The sequence below is a fragment of the Lycium ferocissimum genome, chromosome 8, assembly GCF_029784015.1.
Source record: "Lycium ferocissimum isolate CSIRO_LF1 chromosome 8, AGI_CSIRO_Lferr_CH_V1, whole genome shotgun sequence".
In the NCBI taxonomy this organism is placed as follows: Eukaryota; Viridiplantae; Streptophyta; class Magnoliopsida; order Solanales; family Solanaceae; genus Lycium; species Lycium ferocissimum.
In genome coordinates, this window is record NC_081349.1 from 21619035 (window position 1) to 21626058 (window position 7024).

The following is a 7024-nucleotide window of genomic DNA, read 5'->3' on the forward strand; positions in this document are numbered from 1 at the left end:
TCTGGTGGCCAATTTGAAGAACCTCCCAATGAAGAGGCCAAACGTTTTTATGCAAAGTTAAATCAAGCTAGGCCGACCCTTAAATGATGGGAGTCCGCACTCTCAATTATCTGTCGCCGTTAGATTGTTGAGTATCAAAGCAGATAACAATGTTTCCGAAGGGGCAATGGATTCTTTCATTGACCTCATGCATGAATTTGTTAACTTGTATAGAGATACCCGATAATTACTATAAGGCAAAGACATTGGTGTCCAAGTTGGGTCTCTCGTCGGTCGAAATTGATTGTTGTGAAAATGGTTGCATGTTATACTATAAGGACGACGTCGGTCTAGAATCTTGTAAGTTTTGTGGTAGTAATCGGTTTAAAAGCGGACTCGCGGTGGGAAGAGAGTTGTTGTTAGGCGATGCATTATTTACCACTTATACCAAGGTTAAAGAGGTTGTATGCATCTAATAGTTCTCGCCCTCATATGAGATGGCACAGTGAAAATAGAAGGCCACCGGGTGTTATGTGTCATCCATCTGATGGTGAGGCTTGGCAACATTTTGATAGAACCTTTCCAGACTTTGCAGTTGAACCACGTAACGTCAGGTTGGGTTTATGTTCAGACGGATTCACTCCGCATTCTATTTCTGCTGCTCCGTATTCTTGCTGGCCCGTATTCATAACCCCGTATAATCTTCCCCCTGAGATGTGTATGACTAGTCCATATATATTCCTTAACTGCATTATTCCGGGCCCTCGTAATCCAAAAGTTTTGATTGATGTGTACTTACAACCACTGGTTGATGAACTGAAACAGTTGTGGGCTGTAGGGGTTGAGACATATGACATTTCGCGCAAGCAGAATTTTAATTTGAGGGCCGCTTTAATGTGGACTATTAATGATTTTCCTGCATACGGGATGTTGTCCGGGTGGATGACAGCTGGAAAGTTAGCATGTCCTCACTGCATGGAGAATACTAAGTCCTTCACTTTAAAATACGGCAAAAAAAATTCATGGTTTGATTGTCACCGTCGGTTCTTGCCGATGGATCATCCCTTTAGGAGAATGAAAAATGCATTCAAGAAGAATACAATTGAACAAGACTTGCCACCTCAATCTTTTCCGGTGAGGATATACGGGAGAGAGTTGAGAACCTCCCAAAGGTTGAAGAAGAACCTTATAGGTTTGAAGGGTATGGGGTTTACCATGCTGGACAAAACAGAGCATATTTTGGGAGTTGCCATATTGGAAGGATAATCTTCTTCGACATAATCTTGATGTCATGCACATTGAAAAAAATTACTTTGATAATTTGTTTAACACAGTGATGGATGTGAAGGATAAGACCAAAGATAATGTTAAGGCTAGTTTCTCTAAGAGTGAGTATGCCTAAGAGAATCACAATACATGAATCATGGCGATAGTTTCTCTAAGAGTGAGTAGTATCTTCCATTTATACAATGCACTATGCCTCTAAGCTTTAGCCTATATTACTTAATGATAAACTCAATGTTTATTCCAGGTCTATACTTTACAGATATTTCTCAAAGTAAAACTGAATGTGCACACAGTAACAAATACGAGAAATATAAAATAGAGTTTCAATAATATTCGTTGCTACAACAAAATTTTACATAGCGGAACTAAGTCCCATTGTGACCACATGATCCTTAAATTTTTGTGGTGGCATGCCTTAAGTTAAAGGATCAACTAACATTTGTTCAGTTCTAACGTGTTGAATGACCACTTTCTTATCTTTAACACATTCTCTTATGGCCAGATACTTGATGTCGATATGCTTGCTTCGACTACCACTTTTGTTATTCTTAGCCATAAAGATCGCAGATGAATTGTCACAATATAAACTTAATGGCTTAGATATAGAGTCGACAATTCTAAGCCCAAAAAAGAAACTCTTCAACCATACACCATGCGAGATATGTTGGGCCTGAATCATTTCTTGTGTTGGTGTGGACTGACAGTAGTGTAGGCCTTATTGAAGACCTAATAATGCCTGTTATGGGAAGGCCTATTAGGTCAAGGCTTGATACCTATAAATATATGGCTAGGTCCCCTCTCATCTCCTTAACCCAAAAAAAGGCAACTGCCCCATTCGATTGCCAATTGTAGGAGCAACAATGAGAGGAAGACCTAGTCAATCATTCCATACATCTAGAATGCACTTCCGCATTGATAAACAAGATGACTAAACAGATGCGTTTCTTAATCTTGCTTTAATTATGGTGTTTTTGATCTGTGCAATAATCCTAGGGCTATTAAAAGGTAAATAACATTTGATATCAATAGCCATGATTGCATAGATCTAGAATCCTATTCGTCAATCATGAAAAATAATTATTTACTAACGCGTGAACCGAATCGTGGTTGAGTCTGCAACCCAAACCCTAAGGTAGAGTTTGAGTTTTGTTTGTTGGTTCTATTTTAATTATGATGCGTATGAGCATGTACTGTATCAAAATAGTATTGAAACATGAAACTCAAGTTGGCTTTCATATGAGATTTTAAAATCACTGAATTCTCTCTACTTATGGGTTTTCACCTGGAAGATGAATACTATGTACTACCTTTTAAGCCAATCCTTATTGTGTGGACCAATTACCTTTATGTACCATTTACCTTGTTCCTGTCATTAACATTGCCGTTTATATTATACATATTCATGTGATGCTTATAAAATTTTAAGACTTGTTGTCTTATGTGTGGGTATGTCTCATGTTGATAAGATCATGTTGTTGCCTTTATTGGATCTTTATAGAGACATACACGATATATTTTATGTCTTGTGGATTTTCTTAGCTGCTGCACATTATGACCTGCTGCACATCTTGGGCTTAGAAAATCAAGATTTTCTAGTGGTGCACATGTTGATCCGTTGCCCACACGTTGTTATAGAAAATCTTAGTGATATGATTTTTCGGTGGTGCGCATGTTGATTGAAGTGTACATGTTGTTATGAAAAACCGTTGAGGACCGACAATGAAATAACCTTGATATGGACTCCATGTTGGTTATTTCTTGCTACACTACCACACTATTGGTTTATGTCGCCAAGGCTTTAATGTTTGTGATTGTGGATTGGACAAGTGTCATTGATTGATGCATGTACTGCTACATTTCGGCATTGATAGTCTTGTTTGATTCGACCATGCTTGAAGTGATGTTCTACCGCTATGTGTTTGTGACCACTGTTTGTTTAGCCCGAGAGTCGTTTTATAAAATAACATTTCCTTTAAGATTTTTTTTTGTAAATAATTCAAGATTAAGTTAATGATTGTCCAAGTGGGAGAATGTTGGAATTTTAACTAAATGTGACTAACATTAACTTAATCAATGCGGTTTATAAAACGGGCTAAATAAATATAGTTGGTGAACATGACTTGGCCATTCAAATATTGGATTCCTTGTTGGGCCTGAATCACTTCTTGTGTTGGGGTGGACTGGCAGTAGTGTAGGCCCTGTTGAAGACCTAATAAAGCCTGTTATGGGAAGGCCCATTAGGTCAAGGCTTGATACATATAAATATATGGCTAGGTCCCCTCTCATCTCCTCAACCCAAAAAAAGGCAACCGCCCCATTCGACTGTCAGTTGCAGGAGGAACAATGAGAGGAAGACCTAGTCAATCATTCCATACATCTGGAACGCCCTTTCGCATTGGTAAACAAGATGACTAAACAGGGACATTTCTTAATCTCGCTTTAATTATGGTGTTCTTGATCTGTGCAACAATCCTAAGGCTATTAAAAGGTAAATAACAAGATAGGCTCAAAATAAGAAACGAACTCAGCCTCCATAGTGGAAGTAGTAATCAGAGTCTGTTTGGCACTCCTCCAAGATATAGCCCCACCGGCTAACATATAAATATATCCTGAAGTTGATTTGTGTGAATCAACACAACCAGCAAAGTCTGAATCAGAGTAGCCAGTGACTTCCAAATCATCTGATCGCTTGTACATAAGCATGTAGTCTTTTGTCCCTTGAAGGTATCTTAAGACTTTCTTTGCAGCTCTCTAGTGGTCAAGAACTGGGTTACTCTGATATCTTCCCAACATTCCAACAGCAAATGCAATGTCAGGTCTTGTACAAACCTGATACATCAAGCTTCCAACAGCAAAAGCGTATGGAATATTTTTCATTTGTTCCCTTTCAAGATCGTTCTTCGGGCACTGATTCAAATTGAACCTGTCACCCTTCACAATGAAAACTACACTTGGTGAACAATCTTTCATTTGAAACCTCACTAAAATTTTATTGATATAGGCTTCTTGAGATAGACCTAAGATACATGTATCGCGAGTAATCATCTATAAAGGTGATAAAGTATTTCTAACCATATGTGTCCATGTCTAGACAACATATATCTGAATGTATGATTTCTAATATGGTTGAACTCCTCTTGGCACCTTTCTTTGACTTGTTGGTCTGCTTGCTTTAAATGTAGTCCACACAAGTATCGAAATCAGTAAAATCTAAAGTACTAAGTACTCCATCATTTACTAATCTCTTGATTCTATCTATGGAGATATGTCCTAATCTTCGATGCCATAAATAGAGGAATCTTCATTCATAACACAACGTTTAGTGCCAGCTTGGACATGCATAACATTAGGCGTGGAATCATTTTGTAAATTAAGAGAAAAAAGACCATCAAACAATGTACCATTTCCAACAAGTTTAGATTTATAAAATAGATTGGAATAACCTTAGAAAGAAGGAAAAACCCGAAGGGTACAAGTCTTGAAACTGAAATTAAATTCCTAGAAAAGTTAGGTACATAAAAGGTCTTTTCTAACTCTAAAATGAAACCACTGCTAAGAACTAAAGTGCGTGTCTCAATAGCTTCCACACGCGACTGCATATTGTTTCCAGAATAGATGCTTCCCTCAGCTCCCAATGGCTTCCGCAGGTTTTTTAATCCCTGCAATGAATTCATAATATGGATTGTAGAAGCAGAATCAATCCACCACGTGTTATGATTAACATTAGCCATATTAGCTTCATAACATACAAGAGAGATTGAAGTACCTTTCTTCTCAAGCCATTTCTGATACTTGATACAATCCTTCTTTATGTGCCCCTTCTTTCTACAGAAGCGACACTTGGATTCTTTCTTGATATCAGGTTCAGGTTCAAGTGGTGCTTTTCCTTTCCACTTCTTATTGGCTTGGTAGGTCTTCTTTCCCTGAGTAGCCATGAACGCACTTTCTCCTATTTTCATTAGCAATCGACCCTCCTCTTGAATAGACATGGGCATAAGTTCGTTAATAAACCATTTATCTTTCTGTGTGTTATAGGAGATCTTAAAGGGATCGTACTGTAAAGGAAGAGAGTTCAAATATAGTGCACAAGGAAAGTTTCGGACATTTCAACCTCAAGAGTCTTTAGCTGAGCCACTAAGTCTCACATTTTCATGATGTGCTTACGCACACCTCTCACATTGGTGAGCCTCATTGATGAGAATTTCATAATCAGGGTGCTAACAAGTACCTTATCTGAAGTCTCAAACTGTTCATCAATAGCCTTTAGTAATGCCTTTACATTGTTATACTGTTCGACATAACCACGAATACCATCAGAGATTTTGGTCTTAATGAACATAACACTCAAACGATTCGAGCGCTCCTATTGTTCATGAAGAGCAATATTAGCTTGAGTGCTAATTTCATTAATAGGTGGTTCGTCTTTCCTGATAGCATAATCAATGTCCATGCACCCTAAGTGAAGAAGAATTCTCTCCTTCCAGATCTTATAGTTCTCGCCATTCAGTTCGGGAATATCACAAATATCAGAGACATTCGCAGGTTGCATTACTGCAAAAATATATACATGCTTAATAAATTTGAGGCAAATAATATAAATTGAATCTACTGAATAAAAATTACCTGTGGGCTAAATTTTTAATTCAATTAGATCCATTCTTTATGATAGAATTATCAATTTACTAGTAGGATATTCTGTCTTTATGATAAAACTATTAAATTCTCATTCATAATTCTTGTGGGCAATTATGAAAAGTATTTAACATTTTATCCTAATTAATTATGCAACCCAATAATAAAGATTCTTGAGTTATTAAATCGTGCATAATTAATTACAATTCTAATGTTAAAATTTCTTTATGTGATCCTTAACTTTAAAAAAAATTATTCAATTAAAGATGTTGTAGCTAATCTTCAATCAAATAAAATTATAGACCACTTAGACATTAGTCCTTATTTAATGTTTATGGTTTCCTTACGTGATCCTAGACACAATATGTAACTTTACTTAATCAAGATTGTTGTGGCTAAATCTTAATTAAATAAAATCATATGGATCACTAGACATTAATTTTGAAATTTTATTGCTAAAACATCTATATCTATATATATAAAGCAAGGACATAGGCCCGCTGACGTGGCGCTCCAAAAAACCAGGATGGTTATTTATCTTTTCTCTCAATTTTTTGAGTTTTTCCTCTTTTCCTGTTAAAAATTAAAATGAAAATGCACTGTTATAAAGGGAAACAGATCGTTTCCGAAAGAAGGCATCGTATCCGAAAAAAATAACCACATGGATTGCAGCACTTCAACTGTTCCAACATTAAAATTCTCTGTAAATAATTTCAAACTCCCTCTTACTAGACCCATAACGTACTCTTCATATTATCCCCTTCCCTAACTCTCAAATCATCTTTTCCTGCCATAGTTTTTCTTTTCACAAAATGAACCTTCCAAAAGAAACAACCAAGATTAGGATATACGCAATCACAAGACATCAATATTGAAGGTATTGAAGAGACATAAATCAGAAAGAGTAAAGATCTTTTCCTGCTCATGTTAATTCGCTGCTAAATTTTTAAACTTTTGGTCAAGGAAAAAACAATACAATGTTAAATTATGCTTTTGTGCAGGAATCAGTGCACGCATTGCTGCGCCGGGATAGGCGAACGTGGAATTTCTTTTTAATTCTTATGTTTAGATCATGGGTATTCTCTTTAATTTTCTTTACTTATACTGCATTCATTCTAATCATTTT